This window comes from Pinus tabuliformis, chromosome 4_2 (assembly GCF_031772625.1).
Source record: "Pinus tabuliformis cultivar Carrire ecotype Pingquan chromosome 4_2, CPIR1, whole genome shotgun sequence".
Classification (NCBI taxonomy): domain Eukaryota; kingdom Viridiplantae; phylum Streptophyta; class Pinopsida; order Pinales; family Pinaceae; genus Pinus; species Pinus tabuliformis.
In genome coordinates this window covers 331,372,459-331,392,121 of record NC_142304.1, presented here as the reverse complement: position 1 = coordinate 331,392,121, position 19,663 = coordinate 331,372,459, and positions in this window count along the sequence as shown.

The following is a 19,663-nucleotide window of genomic DNA, read 5'->3' as shown; positions in this document are numbered from 1 at the left end:
AAGAAACTCATAACCACAAAACACATGATTTATATTATTTCTGAATTCAAATTACAATACATTTTTTATGAGCCAGGTTGCCCTGGCAGCGCTGGATACACATGCGCCTGGCTCCCCCTACAAATGCACAAAGACTAGTTTATAGAAATGGAGGAAAGTAGATTGGATCGTTGCAGATCCGATCTCCCCTCATAAGATCTCTAAATTTACTCAACCGAAACACAACAATCTCTATTAATAATATGAATTTAATGAAAATATGGTTTTTGTGGCCACGTCAACTTCGCTCCGCTTTGGATTCTTCTTTGATTAAGGAGGGGGTTAGATGCTCCTACATCAGTAAGCCACCCATTGTTACTAGGCGACCTTGCCTCTTTCTTAAACTCTCAGGAAAGGTCCTAAACCTAAAAAGATGTGGGGATGATGGCCTCGTCCAATTTTTGGCCCCAGCTTTGCATTTCCCCTGTCATCGCTGCCTATTTATATGTAGTCTTGAAAGTTTCTTTATAAATGTTGTAAATATGTCTATGCTCAGTGTGGCATGGTTTCAACAACATCAACTAACATTCTCTCCAAATTATCCCTGTCATTGTATTGTTGGAAAAAAATGTGTATTTAATTTGTAACAAATGAACACAAAGTAACCTCTAAGTGATTACTCGATTGTTTCCTAGAGCAATTAGAAACTGATCAATTAAATCAACTAGTGGACCAATGGGGTTTCCAAAGCAATTTATTGCATTGCAAATCTCTTCATCAAGATGTTCATCATCTTCGCAAAACATTTTGAGTATTGTTTCAAACAATGCTCATCACTCCAATGAATTACAATGACTACCCATACAAGTGGAAAAAACATCAAAAGTAACAATAGTAGGTTGACGATATTTAGCACATCATTGGCATTTGACATTGGCACTCACGAGATTTGGTCTTTTACTATTTCTATTGTCTCTCCTTATTTTTCAATTATATTATCTAGAATGATATGACAAATGGAGAAAAAAACGCCCAGTAAATTATTTTAGTCCTATGTAATAAATAGTGGAACCCTCCATCAATAAATTTCATAACAAACCATGCACGTTAGCCCTTAAACAGAGTTTAGTTACTTTCTTCCATTCTTATAATTACCATGTCTCTAATATTAAATGGAGCTATGCAAATAATTTTCTACCTTTTAAATAGGGTAAGTAAATTAATATGTGATAGAGAAGTTTTCAACAACACCTTATTGACACTAACTTGAAAGTCAGCTTGGTTGGAAGAAGTTCCCATCGGAAAGTATCTTGTTTAGCTAAGGGGTTTGGCTTCATGTTTTTGGTTTTGCACTTTAGTGTAGGTGTAACTTTTCATGTGAATTCAGTCTTGGTCAAGTGTTTCTTGCTAAATTAATTGGTAAGGTGCCATTCCATATCCAAAAGTTTGTTGTTCTTAAAAAGGAAAAGGGAGCTTGTGTTCCACTCTTAGATATGGGTGCATGGGAAATCTATCTACTTCATCATTGAGAATGGGAGTTGGAAAAAATATTATTTTATTACATATAATTAGATCCATGGGAATTCTATCTACTTCATCATTGAGAATGGAGTTGGAAAAAATATTATTTTTATACATACAATTTGATTATTTTATTAAGTCAAGATGAGGAATTGCACATCACTTATCAATGCAAATTCCATGACGACATTCACCCATTCAAGGACAATTTTTTGTGATGCAACCTTGCTTAATGTCTGCAACATTCTACTAAGGAAACCTTTAATGTGGGAGAAACACAGGGTTTACGAGTCACATTGTTAGCATCACCATCCTCAATATCGTGTACCAATGCTATTGAGCTACTAAGGTCATTCTGAAAACTAAGGTTGGCTTAATTTATGCCAGTCAATCTCACAAACTAATCAGACATTATAAAAGGTTCATTTTCTTGAAGTTCCACTCACAAGTCATGCAAAACACTCCAATGCATACTCATATTTCCTTATTTGCACAACTTAATCAACAAAATCAACTAAACCTACTTCTTTGAAAATATTGGATACCTTTAGGCTAGCAAGTAGGCCATTTGATTGACTTAGTTCCCAAGTTCCATTTCCCACTAAATCAAGAATTAGAAAGGTTGATATCAATTAGTGTTGTTATCTATAGCGAAACACAAAAATTCAACAACAATTTTCCATCTACCCCTAGCTATGCTTTTTGGTTTTTCTGAATTTACCGAAGTTTCCCTTTCCGAGGGCCTTGGCTTGCTTCTAGAAAGTTTTTTTTTCATTTACTCTATGCTTCATCTAATTACTTAGAGAGATATATAAATGAGGATAACCATTACTAGAAGAGAGGAGGCCACCTACAGGACAACCATGGAGCTTGAAAGGTGGAATTATAATGAGATAAAAAAATCTGCGAAATTATATTTTTTTTACTACGCAGACTTCCGTCGAATATTCGACAGCACAGGCTAATCATTGAATATTTTACTCATAGGCATACTTTTCAGATAATTGATGCCACAACTGAAGAAAATAAGTGTCGGTCATTTTACACTCCCGTCAAACATAACTCTCATCTGACGAATATCTGACGCGTCAGCATCGGTCTGCGTGCCCCAAACCCGTGGAACGACTCGTCTGATATTCAAAATTTTGGACGAAATAATTCAACTTGACATCAGTTACCTAATGCTTATACGCCGAATGGGCCACTCAAGACCGATGGAAGGGAGCATCAGAGCGATAACACTCCCTTCACACAATTTATGTACACTGTCGATTATCCAACCCCCAAACATCAGTTTTTCTCGTCAGACAAACCTAACTATTTGTCGAATATATAATGGCCAACTGTTGCAATTTTTCATGTCTAGGGTGATGGAATGTAACACGAGACCTGTTGGATATTCGATTTTTTATGCGTCAAATATCTGATGATTTATAGCATCACAAAACCGATTTCAAAACATCTATTTTTTTATGATAATTTTTTCCTTTCTTTGTGTCGAATAATCGAAATCTGTACCATCGAATATTCAATGTTAACTAAAATATCGGATATTCGACATAATTCCAACGATGATTTGATGAGCACCAATGTTTTGGTTAGTAGATGCCAATAAGTCACATATCTCTGATAGCCATTAGATTTTAGCCCCATTTGTACTACTGGAAGAAATTATATTTCAGATCATTCATATTAGAATATCAAAATATTTTCTACATTGTTGCTCACCCCTGAGAAACTCAATCCTTTTCTTTTTGACTATCCTTCACTTTCCTCTATCGTTGTGGTGTCATTGGTTGTCATGTATTCCTTTTTGTCTGCTTTACTATCTACACATCCACTCCTTTTTACTCACCACACCATCACTTTAAACAAATGCTCAGTCAATGCCCAATTACCACATCATATTTGTTGTTGTTTTATAAAATCTCAGATTGTAGAATTTACAGAGTTCTTTCTTTTGACAATTGAGGGGTTGCCTTTAATTTTTATGTCAAATAGTGATGAGGAGAGATGGAACTTACCATCTATCCTGATGATTACCTTTATTCTTCGAATTTTTAGGTGGAAATAGCTTCTTGTAGCACACAATATTCTTCTTGTAGCACTATGTACATAATCCTATAGCACTTTATATAGAATCTTGTAGAATCGTCTGTTGACTCCTTGCCAAAATAAGGCTTTCTTGGCACTCATTTCCTCATTTATTGATCCTTTGTACCAATGCACTCTTGTAGGTAAAATGGTGATCCTGTTGATATCACTTTCATTGAAATGTATTTCCAATCCTCTCACTGTTATCACAAACTCTTGGTCACTTGGATTCCTTTGGTTGACTATAAATTCCAATGCAAGTTCATTATCATACGCCTTTAATTTTTCAAGGTACCCCATCTAGTTGCAATTTTGAAAAATGGTGAGTAATCTCTAGTTGTGGAATTTCTTTGGATTTTGCTTGGATCACACAGTTTATGCCCCACAAAGGTCTAGGTGTCCCTTATGCTTCCCACAAATCACTTTGAGGGTTCCTCTTGATATATTTTCCTCCTAGCCTTTATGAAAACTCATTTAAGAGAAAAATTGGTTAGGGGAAGGAAAAATTGCATGCCCAACTAATTTCTTTTTCCATTTTCCTACTATCATGGTCAATTCACAAGAAAGACTCATACTCCAGTTCCCTTTTGTTTTCAGAGATTTGCTACAAGATGTTCTATGGGAAAAAAAATGAACAATTGTACAGGCTTCTTATCCATAGGAGGTAACAAAAAATAGGTACCTACCCTTCCCTTGGATGCTCCTTTATGAAACTATGGTTTTGTGGCCGAAATTTCTCAAGATCGGGTTCTTTTTAACCCCTCTAGATAATCATGTATCACCTGAGAGTGATCCTGTAGCACGCAGTTTGAATCCTATAGAAAATTGCCTTAATCTTGTAGCAAACTTGTTTAACCGATATCTATCAAACGATATATTATATTCTTTTGAAAAAATTTGAGCATATTACCATCATCCTTATACATCTCCCCATAAAAAGTCTTCGTCGATTGATGCATAAATTTTGAGAAAAACGAAAAATGGTTGTAGGTGATGATGACCAATTTCTTGAAAAATATGCAATGGAAGTTGCTAAAATTATTTTAGCATGTTACCATAATCCTTATGCATATTCCCATAAAATATCTCAGCCAATGGATGTAAGGTTTTTGAGATATGGTCAAGACAATTCCTGCCCTATGTTTTTTTGAAATTCTAGAATATCCTGTCACAACACAGAACTTTGTTGTAACAGTTACAGGACAACGAGAAAAATTAATGGGAAAGGCTTCAGAATGATGGGGAAAGTTAGAAATGGATGAGGGTGATGGAAATGAAGCTAATGGTGATGAAAACTAGGTTGGTGGTGATGAAAACAAGGCTAATGGTGATGAAAACAAGGTCGATGGTGATGAAAACAAGGTTGGTGATGATGAAAACAAGGCTAATGGTGATGAAAACAAGGTCGGTGGTGATGAAAACAAGGCCGGTGGTGATGAAAATGAGGATAAAGGGAGATGAAAAAGAGGCTAGATAAAAATTAGGTTTGGCCAAGAATTTAGCTTATGGATGGCTTCCTTTACTGACCCCTGATTCTTAGACGCACAGAAGAGAAATTACATAGCACTCATGAAGCCCTAAGGATTCGATTACATACCTTGCCTACCTGAGGAGCCGCTTGATGGTGTTGATGATTTGGATTGAAAACTTGTTTTTCAAGTGTTATTTGAGCCAAAATCTATGTTGCAGGTGCTGCATGGAGGCCCGATTCTTCATTGATGACTATAGTTAGAGGTTTTCTTCTTCATGGTTGACTGCTTGGCTCCATGGTTAGATCTTCTTGTCCTTTTTGCATGGTTGTCCAAACTTCCTTTTTCATGTTATTGCAATCTTCTTCAAATGAAATTAATGATGTCAAGGCCCTCTTAGCATCTTTTCTTCAATTCTTTCTAAATAGTGGTGGTTTTGTTGGGCCCTTGAAAGCTACTATAGGAAATAGAGTTTCCTGTAGTAGTCACAAAGACTCCATAAAATCACCATTTCTTGGAGCTCTTGTTGTTGTGGAAACTTAATGGATATTAGTTAAGGTTATAGTACATGTATCTATGGCTAAAAGCAAGAAGTAGAGGGATCAAATGCTGACTTTGACGAGGAGGAAGAACAAATGCATGGAAAAATGCCAAATTTTGAAAGTGGTGGAAATCAAAATGTTCTTGATTGGATTTACGGGGAATGTAATTTTGAGTATAAAGTTACCTTTGTTTTCCTCAAATTATGAAGAAAAATAGGTTTGAAATTTTTTGTAAACAAGTTAGAAATCTATGGGGAAATTTTAGGCCAAAAATGAAAGTGCTCGGATTCCAATTTTGACTTGGGGATGGATAGAATATTATTTTAGAAGGTTAATTATGCCTTCCCCAAGTCAAATTGACAATAAAAAGTTGGTGTTCTAGATTTTTGCTAAAACATGCTTATAAATGAGACAACAACGAGCTTGAAATGATGGTGTAGAGTGGCAAGAGTGGATTTTTGGTTCTTGGAATAGGTGGGAATAATTTTTTTGAGTTCAAATACACCTTTATCCCCTTAAGAAATAAAAAAAATTGGTCTTTTGTGTCCTTTTATCGAGATTGTCTGTATCGTGTAGCATTATAGGACAATCTTGTAGTGTTTTGGGACCATGCTTCGAATGAGCTGGAAATTGATGAAATGAAAGGGTAAAAGGTATGGAATCATGTTAGGAGGATGGAAAGGGGTGAATTGACCTTGCCCTGACCCTTCTTGAACAATTTTCATAGGAGGTAAGAATCCCAAGGTTGAATGTTTTTTATTTTCTGCATGCCTCACTGAACATTTATTTTTATTTTATTTTTTTGCGACACTGACCTGTTTATTTTCCTTAGGCAGGTGGAGAAGTACCCAAAATCAAACACATAGATGAAACTGGAACAAAAAATATCTTCCTTTTTCATTTTTTACCTTTTTTTTCTTTAGGCTTATTGCCTACCTCAGTGAGGTTTTCAACCAGTAGGTTTTCCTAGGTGCCTCAAAAGAGTTTTTCAAGTAGGATCTTATTATTATTATCATCTCAACTCAATAATTTCTCACAGAAGTTTTCAACTAGTGAGCCGATCTCAGGCACCTCAAAGGAGGATTTCACCTGAGATATTTATTTTTCTCTTTTTTTTAAGCATACGAATACTTCCAATGGAGCCATGTACGTACTAGGAAGACTAATACACTCATATGCAGGTTTGAAAGATGCGTTTTGAGATATACCAACATGTGAGAGATCAGCTGCTTTGATTGAGATGAGATCAAGAATTGTTGAAGAAGAGCATGTTGTTGCAACTTAATGATTATCTAGAACCAGATTTCAATATAGTTGTGATGCCCTTGGTTCACTTTCTCATTTGGATCACTATTTGTGTCCTCTTCTACCATGACATTCAGATATTATATTCTGTGTTGATTAGTCTCTTGAACACATAAAGAATATGATGATAAAAATAGTAGAAATTCTTCAATTACAGGCTCCCATGGTTACTCTCCATCAAATGTGGTACATGATTCTTTAGTCTCCTCTGGATATTCTTCCTCTAGATGTTGTTCTTCAATGACATCAAGAGAATCTCTTTTTTTCAATATTATTCCTGATCTAAGATGAAAATCATTTAGATCAAAAGGAGTTGTTTGGAAGTCTTGTACCTTAGCATTGTAAGTGGGTTGAGTTACTTCATTGTTTGGGTTCAGAAATGGTTGTAAAGGTAGTTGAGTAGGAGTGGATCTTTGACATGGATGTGGTTGAGGCTATGGTTATGGTGGAGGTAGATGGTATGGATAGCATGGATTTCGATATGGAGGATATTTAGGAAAATATTGAGGATATTATGGATTTCTCCCATAAGGCCCTTACCAACCTTATTGCGAAGATTGGTTTTGGAGTTGAGATGGCCAAGGTTTCCAAGGAAAGGGTGTGCTCCAATTACTTTGAGATTCTTGTGTGTAACCTTGAAATTGTGAATTAGGATCTTGCATCATACCAGGTTGACTATGTTGCCATGGTTGTCGTGAAGCTACGTAACAAAGTTTATTTGGTGTTTGATTTGCTCCAGTATCCTCCTAGTAAACTTCCTTTAACACCGGTAATGACAAATGATCTTTAGTAGCATGTGATTCTACACAAATAACACAAATTTCAGCATCCTCTTTTTGCTCATTTTGCATTCTTAACATACCTACTAGTTCACTTAGATTGCTAAGAATTTTTGTTTTAAATTTATCTAGAAAATTAAAAAGTTCAACTTGACTTACCGATCTCAATGTTGAGTTACTTACTCTTTCCTTTCCTCTTGATATGTGCTTGCATATTTCACACATTTCTTCAAATGATAATTGGTATACATCCCCACTACTCATTAGATCAAGGAGATCAATCCACTAATCTATAATTGTTCCAAGATAGATGGTTTTTAGTGTTTCAAATCCTAAATGATGTACCTTTTCCCTCTTAACATTATACATAAATATCTCCATTAAATCATCAAGGTCCTCATCTTCTTTTTTATTCATTTTAAACATTCTTGTTTAAGATCGTGATCTTTATATTTTTCTAGAAATATCCTTTGCATATAATTATGTGATCTTATTTAATTAGTCCCTAAACCCATGAACCATTTAAGAGCTTTGTCCTTCAATGTTGTTGGAAATAATCTCAATTTTTGAGTGTTTAATAAATAACCATAAGATATACAACGTATTTCAAATTCAAAGAGAAAGGTTTCTGGAACTTTTGACTTCATACCATGGAAATTTGGAAGAAAATATGGAGGGGTGTTCTTCATATGAACGTTGATATTAGTATTCTGAATGGGAAATCCAAGAGGATCTTCCTCAATGTCATCGTCTCCATCCATTTCGCCTACCTTCTTTGCCACCCCTTTTTCTTCTACTTACAAAAGTGGATGGTGATGTTCATCCAGACTTATGCAGGAATGCAATAGAGTACAAATATAAACACAAACATAGAGATGCAGTGGAAATAAATCTTCATTTCATTAATATCAAAGAACTAAAAGATGCTTACATATAGAATGGAAATAAACTAGCTCGGTCGATGGTAGCTTATCTCTGAGAAGAGAGGTGGCAGTTACATGCATATGAACAGTTTTATAATGAGGATCCAAGGCCTATTTACTATTGAGAAATAATGGAAAACCCTAAACATCCAAAAATCTAACCCTAGGAGATGAAGCACCAAAATTATGTGGGCCCCATTGGGTAAATTGGTACATCAACTTCCCAGGGTCATAACTTTGGCATATGATCTCTATTTGACACATACAATACCTCGTTAGAAATATTTATTTGAAGACTACAACTTTCAACTCCAAACATGAGTCTACTTATAATTTATGCTTGTTTTCTAGAAAAAATGTCGTTTAGGGCCTCAAAACGGCTCCAGAAGTTTAGGACCCGAAAAAACTGCCAAAAATAGTAAATTGTACTACAGTTAAGGAAACTGAAAGAAACAATGGTTGGGGTCTAAGTGGAATATGTGGATGTCCACCAATATTCACCTTGATAAGTCCTCTCTCCTTATGAGGCAATGGTCCCCATTGCATTGAGTGCCTCCATGAAATGGGGAAAGCTCTGTTGAACTTGGTCCTTGGAGAGCCACTTGCCTTGGTGTTGGCATTATGATACATGTGTTGTACTTGATGGCAACCCACTCATAGCATAACAACTCACTTGTATATGGTAACTAGATGAATCTACAAGAGAGATATCAGATGTGACAAAATGCATGGCAGTTCAAAGGAATCATTTCAGAAGTAATATGGAAAATTACAGTGTAACATGTCTATTCAGAAGTAACAGGACATTGGCACAGAAGAACAGGAAGATGGAAATTAGGTCTACAGATCAGAATAAAGAATGTAAAGGAAAAGGTTGATGTAAAGCAGTTTAAGAAGTATACGCAGGTCCACTTAGTCAAACAGTGTATACACGCTAGTCCATAGAACAAAAAGAGAATATACGTATACACACATTCCCATAGGAGGAAAAGCGTGTACATGTTGGAAACCAAGGTTTTGGTCCGAGGTATTTATTCCAAGGTATTGATCCAAGGTATTTGGTCTGAGGTATTGACCCTAGGTATTTGGTCCAAGGTATTGGTCCTAAGTGGTTTTGGTCCAAGGTATTGAGAAAGGTATAAAACTATATAAGAAGGAAAAGATCATTAGGCCAAGTGTGCAAGTAATGAATATCTTATGAAGAGTGAGATCAAAAGCAAATATGCATGTTATGGGTTATAGTGATTTGCTTGATCTGAACTAAGGATGAACCTTAGTGATTGATGGGGGATGAGATCTAATGATGGATCAGGATCTTGAGACCTAAAATGAATTATTATTATATGGTTTGATCATGGATAGTCTAGATCTAAATGCTAACGCGTGATTTACACTGTAAATGTTTTGATGTGGTTATGTCTGAAGTCCAGAGGTGCAACAAAGTTATGAAGTAAGTATTTGCAGATCTGCATGCTGGTTCACTTTGGTGAAGGTGCGTATACACGCTGGTTCGACTCTTCCAAGTAGCGTATACAAAAGAAAAGATTGATGTTTAGGGATGGCTGATCTATCAGATCAATACTGTTGTTTTGATGTTGTTTTACTACTATCTGTTAATGAAGTCTTCTTAGATTTGAAAAGTAAAACTGAATGCATAAAGAGTTTGTGTCTCATTGATTAATTGATTGAGAAAGAAGGGTGATCCTTGTTGCTATCTATTTAGAACTCTGTAATATGACAGTAGATCTTCATAATGTCACTGATTGGTACAGTTTGTGGTTTAGAGGTTTTATGATTCAGTATATTTAGAGGTATATGCAGGTTGGGCAAAAGGAAGTAGCGTATACACGCATGTTTTGCTTCATTAAAGAAGCGTATACATTCTGACACATGCCTTTTGAGGTTCCAGTTAGTTTTGGTTGTTGATGCAGTGTTCTAGGTTCATATCTGTGTATTGGTTACAATTATCTGTCTATCCCAATTGATTGGTTGAATTTGATTAAGTTTGAATGAATGGTTGATTTAGCTGTGTCAGAGGTTCAATGATTGTTTGATTCAGTTGTGTCAGAGGTTCAAAGGCTTCTGGTGAGCTCCAGTATTGCAGCAATGATATTGCAACTCCTGGGACTCCCTACTTTACTTTTATCAACCCAGTAGTTTGTAACAAACTTGGAAGCGACGATGCTGTATGCACAAGTACTAGCTCTTAGTGCAGGATGTCACTTGATCAGCTGGCACAAGTTCGCTAGGAGCTTAATCCAACTTCTATGAGTTAGCAGAAGAAGCTTTTAACTGTGATGAAACAAAGCTAACTCAAAAGAGGCTATTCTACTTGCAGAAAGAAGATGAAAACTGAAAGGAAACGCAAACCCTAGCAAACCCTAGTTTTACCCACTAACCCTACTTTTGCAAGAAAAAGAGATGAAACTACTAAAATGGATGCCATTGACTACTGAAAAGGTAAAATGCATGTATTCAAGCTACCTCTGAAGGAAAATATGGAAAAATCATCTCTTTGTACTTTTGAGCAATTTTATGCAGAATTATTATGCTTGTGTTTAACTATTTGCGACTGTGCAGAGGTTTGGTGGCGAAGGGAGATAGAGTTGGCTTTTGCAGGAGTTTGGGAAGGTGTGGAGAGGACCTAAGGAGTCCCTAGTACCCTTCTGGAGACTTCCTCTATGATCAGACTTCGAAAAATCACTCGCATGAATTTCTACAGGAGGCTGCAGGGGATCTACAGGAAGTTCTACAGGAGGTTCTACAGGAGGAGGCCGAAAGTGGTTTTTGGAGGTTTGAAGGTGGAGAAACAGTGGGAAAATGGAAATGAAGGCTGGATGGAGGTGTCAAAGGGTCTAGGACTCTGTCAATGAAGATCAGACATGAAAGAGATGGTTGGATTTGTTCAAAGGTCAAGGAAGCAATTTTGCACAAGAACATAGAAATTAGGGCAGTTTGGGAAAGTATGGCGAATGAGTGGAGGAAATCTTGAGAGATGGACTGGAGCAGGTTGTGTGATGGAAGAATGATAAGCTGGAGTGTTCTACAAGTGAGCTGCACACTTACTTTTCAAAACTGTCCCAAGCAAGAACTAAAAAACAGAGTTTTACCTATTTTAACCTAATTCTGACCTAAAAACCAGAAAAGTGTTGAACAGAACTTTATGGATAGGAAGTTATGCAATAAATCCATGGAAAATGAACAAGAACAGATCTAAGCATGTAAATACAACTGATATCAACTTCTCCAACTCGAAATCTCACACTAGCAATTGCATTGGAAAGCAAAAACAGTGTTTTGGTGGCAGCAAGAGTGCCTTGGTCTCAATTCATGGTCCCAAGGAGGGAGAAAGGAGATCAAGGCCTGCTTGGTAGCCTTTTTGTGGATCTTTTTCTATTATTGCAGCAAACTATCTAATCAACTTGAAGCAAGAACAACTATTCTAATCATCAAAAACAACCTAAGTAACAAAGCAAGATTTAACCTAAACAACATAAATTATTTCATGAATGTAAGAAAAGAACATATAAATACACAAAGGAGGTGCTGGGAACTTGGGTTGGGCCCAACCCCAAGAGCTACAGCCCCCTAAGAAAGATCAGTGCTGGTTCAAAGCTGGATTCATCTTCATTGATCAAAAAATAATAGTTACATCACAAAACTGTCTGCAAAAAGAGCTCGAAAATGAGCTGAGTACAAGGTTGCACTAAAGTGCAAAAATAGACTATCAAATGGCTAAAATATAACTAAAAAAATTGAGGCCCTAAGCCTTCTTATTTATCCAAATGGGGACTCCCAACAGTCCTCCTAAAATTAAGGAACTCGGCTTCCTAGAACTGAAGATAAACAATAGTCCTACTTGACTTGCTCGACTGCCCCTTGGAATCATCAATGTGGCTGCTTGTGCTTCGAGTTTCTGATGGAGAATTCAAGGTAAGGGTTCATAAATGAAGGGGACACCCTCCTACAAATCTTCTTCCTTGTTCTTCCTCGAATTTAGCTGCAAAATGCTCATTAAACCTTTGATTTTGTCTCAAAATTGACCAAAAATCCGTATAAAGCACACATTAGACATTTTGGCATAATGACTAACCCAATTCACTCTATTAGCATAAATATAATAAAAAACATGCAATAAATTAATGAGAATGGTGGATTAAGCTGAGTTAGGAGACTAAATGAGCCCATATAATTACCCATTTCTGGGGCTCATCAGCTTCAGTGATTGATTGTTTCAGTTATATCAGAGATTGATTGGGTATTTGATTGATTGATTGTATAAGTGAGAAGAAGTGATCTCTGTCGCTGCCTGTGTAAAGCTCTGTAAGTTGACAGTAGATATTCAATATATTGTTGGTTGGTATAGACTTGATTCAAAATTTTATGTTTGCAGTAGTTTTGAAGGTATACACAGGTTTGATTAACGGAAGTAGCGTATACACGTAGTTTGGGTTCAGCCAAGTAGCGTATACACTCTAATGCATGGTTTTTGAGGTTACAACTGGTTTTGAATGATGATTCAGGTTTCTGGGTTTAGCATAATGTTCTGGTGTCAGTGATTTGATTTTTCAGATTAACTGAATGTTGGTTGATGCAGATGTATTTGATGGTTGTATTGCAGTGGTGATTAATTTTGAGCTTCAATGTTGTTGATGGGTCTAGTATGAAAATTTGATGAAACGTGGCCTTCAAATTGTGGTGTTGTGTTCCAGGAGTATCCAGTTTGAAAATTTATGAAACGTGGTCCCTGGAGGAAGAGAGAAGGTCGTATCCTTCTGTAGGCTGGTGCCTACGTATTGGTAAACATATCGGCCAGTACAAGAGCCAAGGGGTTGGAGCTCCCTTCCAGTAGCAGCTGGAAAACAAGTGAAGGTTGGAGCCTTCTGTAGGCTGGTGCCTACGTACTAGTAAACAGATCAGCTAGTACAATAGCTAGGGGGTTGTAGCTCCCTTCCAGTAGAAGCTAGAGAACAAGAGAAGGTTGTAGCCTTCTACAGGTGGGTGCCTGCGTACTGGTATGAGTCTGCACCAGTACAATGTTGTAAACATATTTTCTTATTATTAAAAGAAGACAGAGATGACAGCAGCAGGTGGTTTTCACCCACATTGGGTTTCCACCTTAAATCTTGGTGTTCATGTGTGTTGCTTATGTGTGATGGTTTATTCTGTTATTACTGCACATGGTTACTATTTAATGTTTAATAAAGTATTGATGCACTGATTAAATATCAACATATGATGAATTAACTGAATCATAAGTTCACTGGATATATGCTGGTTACCTTGAGAACAGTTGCATGCACACGTGAGTTCCCTTCACTAAAGTAGCGTATATAAATCTGATTATGGAAATGAAAAAGTTATTGTTTGTAAATACTGATTCACCCCCCCTCTCATTATTATTTCCAACACTTGGTGCAGGAGTTGGTCAGCTTTGACAACTTGATACAGTTGGATCTTATACTGGAAATTGTTCTTGATATTTGTGTCCATGATCCTATCAGTTGTGGCATGTTCGATACAACTTGGGTTGAGCTCTATTTGTGTCAACTGCTTAGCAATGACTAATGTGTCCAACAATGGGGGAAAGTATGGTTACAGTCAGTCCACATTGAATAATGGGTTGAAGCCAAGGAACGATGGAGTGATGAGCTCGAAATAATTGTCTCTTATAGCCTTAGTGATGGTGTAAGTTCCATATCGAAGCGGGTGAAGCTTGCGGTGGGGCCCAACAAGGTGCTCCTTCTACAAATGTAACCAAACTTTGTTGCCCACATGGAACTTGTGTGGCACCTGATGCTAATCATGATGATGTTTGTACTTGGAATTTAATTTTTCCAATATGTCATGGACCTTCTGGTGGATGCGTTGAATGTGTTCAATGGACCTAGTAGCTCTGTCAGCGTCGGACTGGACATGAGTTGAATCTATCTAAGTAGTTGCAAGTGGTATGGAAGCATCAATGGGACATAGTGGTTGGAATCCCAACCCCACCTGAAAATGGCTATGGCCAGTTGAGTTATGGAGAGCTTTTTTGTATTTGTGCTAGACATTGGGGAGGCTTTCATCCCATGTGCATGGATGCTTTAAGTTGTGCATGTGCATGATGTGCACAATCATCTTGTTGACGACCTATGTTTGGCCATCAGTTGAGGGTGGAAGGTCATGGAATTAGTGACCTTTTTATCCAACAACAACCAGAGGCTTGACCAAAATGTACCTAGGAACCTATTTTCCCGATCCGAGATAGTGGATTGTGGGATCTCAAAGTGTACCCACACTCGTTCAAAAAAGAGTTCGATAGTGGCTTCTGTTGTGATACTCTTCTTGCAAGAAGCCAAAATGACCATCTTAAATAATCTGTCAATGACCATGAAAAAGTAGTTGTTTCCATTCTTGGTAGAAGGAATGCTTGACATGTAATCCATGGCGATGGATTCCCAAGGTCGGCTAGGAGTAGGCAGAGGAGTATACATGCCTTGATTCTTGATTTTAGGTTTGGCAATGACGCAAAAAATGCAGAATCTGATGTAATTCCCAACATCATGTTGAAGGTTCATCCAATAAAAATACTTTTGCAGCACTACCATTGTTTTTTCTTCCCCAAAATGTCCAATGACCTGACTGTAGTGTGCCTCCCAAATCTTCTTGGCACGCTCACTTGAAGGAACATAGAGGTGTCCCAGGTGACATAATAGTGTGCCCTGAAGGTGAAAGTCTAGAACTTTCTTGCCTTCCAAGAGCATCTGGTATGTGGTGCCGAATTTTGGATCACTCTTGTAAAGTTGTGACCATCCCTAAGTCTTGTGTCCAAAATATTCGAGAAAAATGGTTAGTGCCATAACCTGTGATCAACTGAGGTAGTTTTCCACAATATTGGTGTTTCCCTTCTTGTACTTAATGTTCAAATGGAATTGTTTCAGATATGTGGACAATTTCTGATGGCAATCATTCTTCAACTTTTCTTGTTTCTATATGAATAGGAGGGGTCGGTGGTCTGTGTGGATTATCGTTTTCTTCCCCATAATGTAATGCTTCCATTGTTGATAGGCCTGCACAATGGAATACATCTATTTGCCTTAAGTGGGATAATTTCGAACTATATCTAAAATTTTCTCACTATGATATGCCACTAGATGCCCCTACTAGGTAAGAATTGGACCAATCGCATAGATGGAGGCGGTTGTCTCAATTTCAAATGGTTGTTTTAGGTCTAGTAATGTCAACACTTGTGCAGAGTAGAGACGATGCTTCAACTCGTCACCCTTAGTGACTTGACTCAAAGGCCAAGTGATATGAGAGAATCCCAACATGAACCTGTGATAGAAATTGGCAAGACACAAAAAGTCGCGGATCTCTATTAGAGTGGTTTGGGCTGATCAATCCTGAATAACTTGAACCTTATGTGGGTCCACATGCAGACCCCGCTCATCAATAATGTACCCTAGATATTGAACCTGGGTCATACCAAAAGTGCATTTCTCCAAATTGGTACACAATTTGTGTTGTCGCGGGGTTTGTAGGTGATCCAGGAGGATCTTATGAGTCTAGTGTATCCATAGAGAGTTCAGGTCGTCTTCAGCTTCGTCAACTTCGCCAATGTTCTTCAGTTCTTCCGAGGTTGGTTTCATCATTAGATCTTCATGGTGGAAATGTCAAAATGTGAAAATGTTGTATATGGTTTATTTCATTAAGGGAACCTAACTCAATGTATTTAACCTATGCTACAAACCTATGGTGAAAAACCTAATGTTAAACCTAATACCTAAACCCTAGGTGCATTAAAACACCAAAACCCTAAGTTTAATGACCTCTCGGACTTTATATTATCAAAAACATTGTACAAAACCATTAAAAAACATTGCAAATAACAATACAGTCCTAAACTGCCATCTCTAGACCGTAGCAGAACCATTGTCATGTGAACAGACAAGGTAAAGTCACCGAGGTTAGCATTGACCGTAGTCCCTAACTACATTGAAACTGTGTCGGGACCGGAGGGATTAAGGTACATGTGAACGGATATGTTAACCGTGGAGTTAGCGTTGCAGCGGAGGTTATAAATAGCCTAACTACGCGGAGGAAAACCGTCAGACAGTTATCGTATGTGAACGCTTGCTTACGCAACTGTTGAGATAGCCGCCAGATGTCAAACAACAGTTAGACCGCCCCGTTCACATGCGGGTGGTCAACCTCCTCCGCTCGGTCATCAAGCCGCCATCGGATTGGTTTTATTATATGATTCAAAAATGGGTTTTAGTTGCAGTTTTTTTAACAAATTAATTCGAAGACCTAGAAGCCATTCTATGTGTCAATTTACAACTAGATTGAGACTCAAAAACCACCCAGAATACAACCAATTCATCTTGAATTCAGCCAAAGGAGGTTGGAGTGTATTTGCAGGTATTTTTAAAGGCAGTTTACTCATTTGAAGGCATTAGAGTGGTTTTGGAGTTTTTGTATGCAGATTCTGGAAGAGAGAGGTTGTTTTGTTTTTAGTGTAACTGGAGCATCGGGAGTTGGAATTGGGAACCGTGATATGCGTTGGAAATCTAGTTCAGAGAGCTTCCTATTGAAAGTGATTAGACATGCTTGTAAGCACATTCAGTTTGATCTATTCTTTGTGTAATCGAACTCCTTGGTTTCAATCCTAATAAAGCGGTCGCCCATCTTGAAAGCGGACCCGGAGACGTAGTCCATCAAGGATGAACTCCGTAATCAAATTTTCTGTCTAGTATTGCTGTGTTTTTACTGTTTTCACTTCTGTTATGCATCTTACTTATGTTTAATCAGCTATTGTAAAGTCTTTCTTCTCAAGCAGTTTCCTCGATTTCCGCACTTTTCAGTTAACAATCAATTCAATAATGGCTAATCAATTCTACATCAATTTTAACTTATGATCATTTCAGATCATATAATTTGGTATCAAAGCAGGTTGCATTTGTATAATTTTCCATTGAATGTTAACTAGGTCAAAGTCGCAACGAGGAGAAGGAATCCTTGAGCAAATTGATCCAGATATTGGAAAGCAACGAGTTGTTCATAAGTCGACCATGTTAGGATCTGATGCATGTGAAAACATTGAAACCAAGATGAGTGATGAATAGTTTCAGCAAGAATTCTTGACTATGCAACAGATGTTGGGAGAACTGTACAAAGACAAGAAGGCGAGAGATGCAGCTTCTTCTTCAAAGACATTGAAGAAGGACAAAGGTAAAGGCAAGGCTGACAGACCTCCTTCACCTCCATCATCCCATCTTTCTTCTTCTTCTTCCAGTACAGAATCTGAAACAGAAAAGAAACCGAAGAAAACATCTCTTTTGAAACTTGATGTAAAATTTGAATTACCTATTTATGTTGGTGAAATGAATCCTGAAAAGTTAGATAACTGGATTAATCATATAGAAGTATATTTTCGTATTCAGAACATCTCTTACGATAAAATGAAAATTCAGTTACCTACACTTAGAATGGGGGGAACAACATTAATCTGGTGGGAAAGTAAAACTCAAATAGATGTAAAGCGAAAAGGAAAAATCATCTCTTCATGGTCTAAGTTTTTAAAAGCTCTTAGAAAATAGTTATATCCTTTGGGATACATGCAGCAAGTTTTTATTGATTGGTAGCATCTAAGGCAGGGTAAAGGGAAAAGTGTTCAAGAGTTTACTCAGGAGTTTAGAAAGAAAGCATTGGTGCTTGGTATTTCATTGGATACACATGAAATTTTATTAAAATACATCAACAGTTTATTCATATTTGTAGCATACATTATTGATGTTTAATCCTGATGATTTTGATGAAGTGTGTGTTCAGGCCATACATATTGAATCAGGTGGCATGCCATTCAAGTTTTCATAGAAACCATCCAGACAATTGGAAATCAAGGATTCCAAAGACAGCAAGAAGAAGGGTAATCTGAATGGAAAGAGATCAGCGATGGCTCAGAAGGAAGGTGAAAGACCTACTTGTACTCATTTCCATTGGATCGGACATGATGAGTCCAAAAGTTCGAAACTTCACCCAAAACTCAAACTAAAGAAGTTTTATAAGAAGAAAGGTGAAAAGAAGGCCAATACAGCAATCCAACAAGATTTGGGTTCCGACTCAGGTGGTGAAGGTAAAATAACCGCAATGGTTTCAACAGGTAAAACTTCTGATACTGGTTCAAGTTCTAATACTTCTACCTTCTTCCAACCGAAATCATCTAAATGAGGATAAAAGGGTTGAATTATTTCACATAAGGATAACTTCTAAGGACACAAAGATAGATACATTATTTGTCAGTGGATCACAGGAAAATTTAATATCTGAAGATTTAGTTAAGAAATTGGGTTTGGAGACACATAATCATCCAAGACCATACCCTCTAGGTTGGCTCAATAAAGAGACTCAGATTAATGTCACAAAGAAGTGTTGATTAAAATTTGCCATAACAAATCACTACATTGATGAAGTAGATTTAGATGTGATTCCAGAAGATATATGTGGAGTAGTGTTAGGAATTCCTTAACTGTATGAGCGTGATGTAGTGTTTTATAGGAAAGAGCATAAATATCATCTTAAGAAAGATGGGATTGAATTTATTGTCATGGCACATAAACTTAAAACACATTTGGATTTAGTTTCAGTTAATCAGATGAGGAGATTGATAAGTTCAAGTAAGAAATATGTACTTATGGTTGTGAAAGAACAACATAAGGATCGATAGGATGTTTTTTCAAGTTGTGAATCTCAGTTCAAAGATAGATTGGTTAAAGTGGTAGATTCTTTTCAAAATCTATTTAAGGAACCAAAAAATCTTCCTCCAAAAAGAGAAATACAACATGAAATACAATTAATGTCAGATGCCCCTCTTCCTAATATTGGAATGTATCGCCTATCAGTTATAGAGAACGAAGAAATAAAGAAACAAATACAAGAATTGGTTGAAAAAGGTTTTATTCGGCCTAGTTCATCTCCATGTGGCTCACCCATAATTTTGGTTCCTAAGAAAGATGAGACATGGAGAATGTGTGTCGACTTCAGGGCCTTAAATAAAATAACAATAAAAA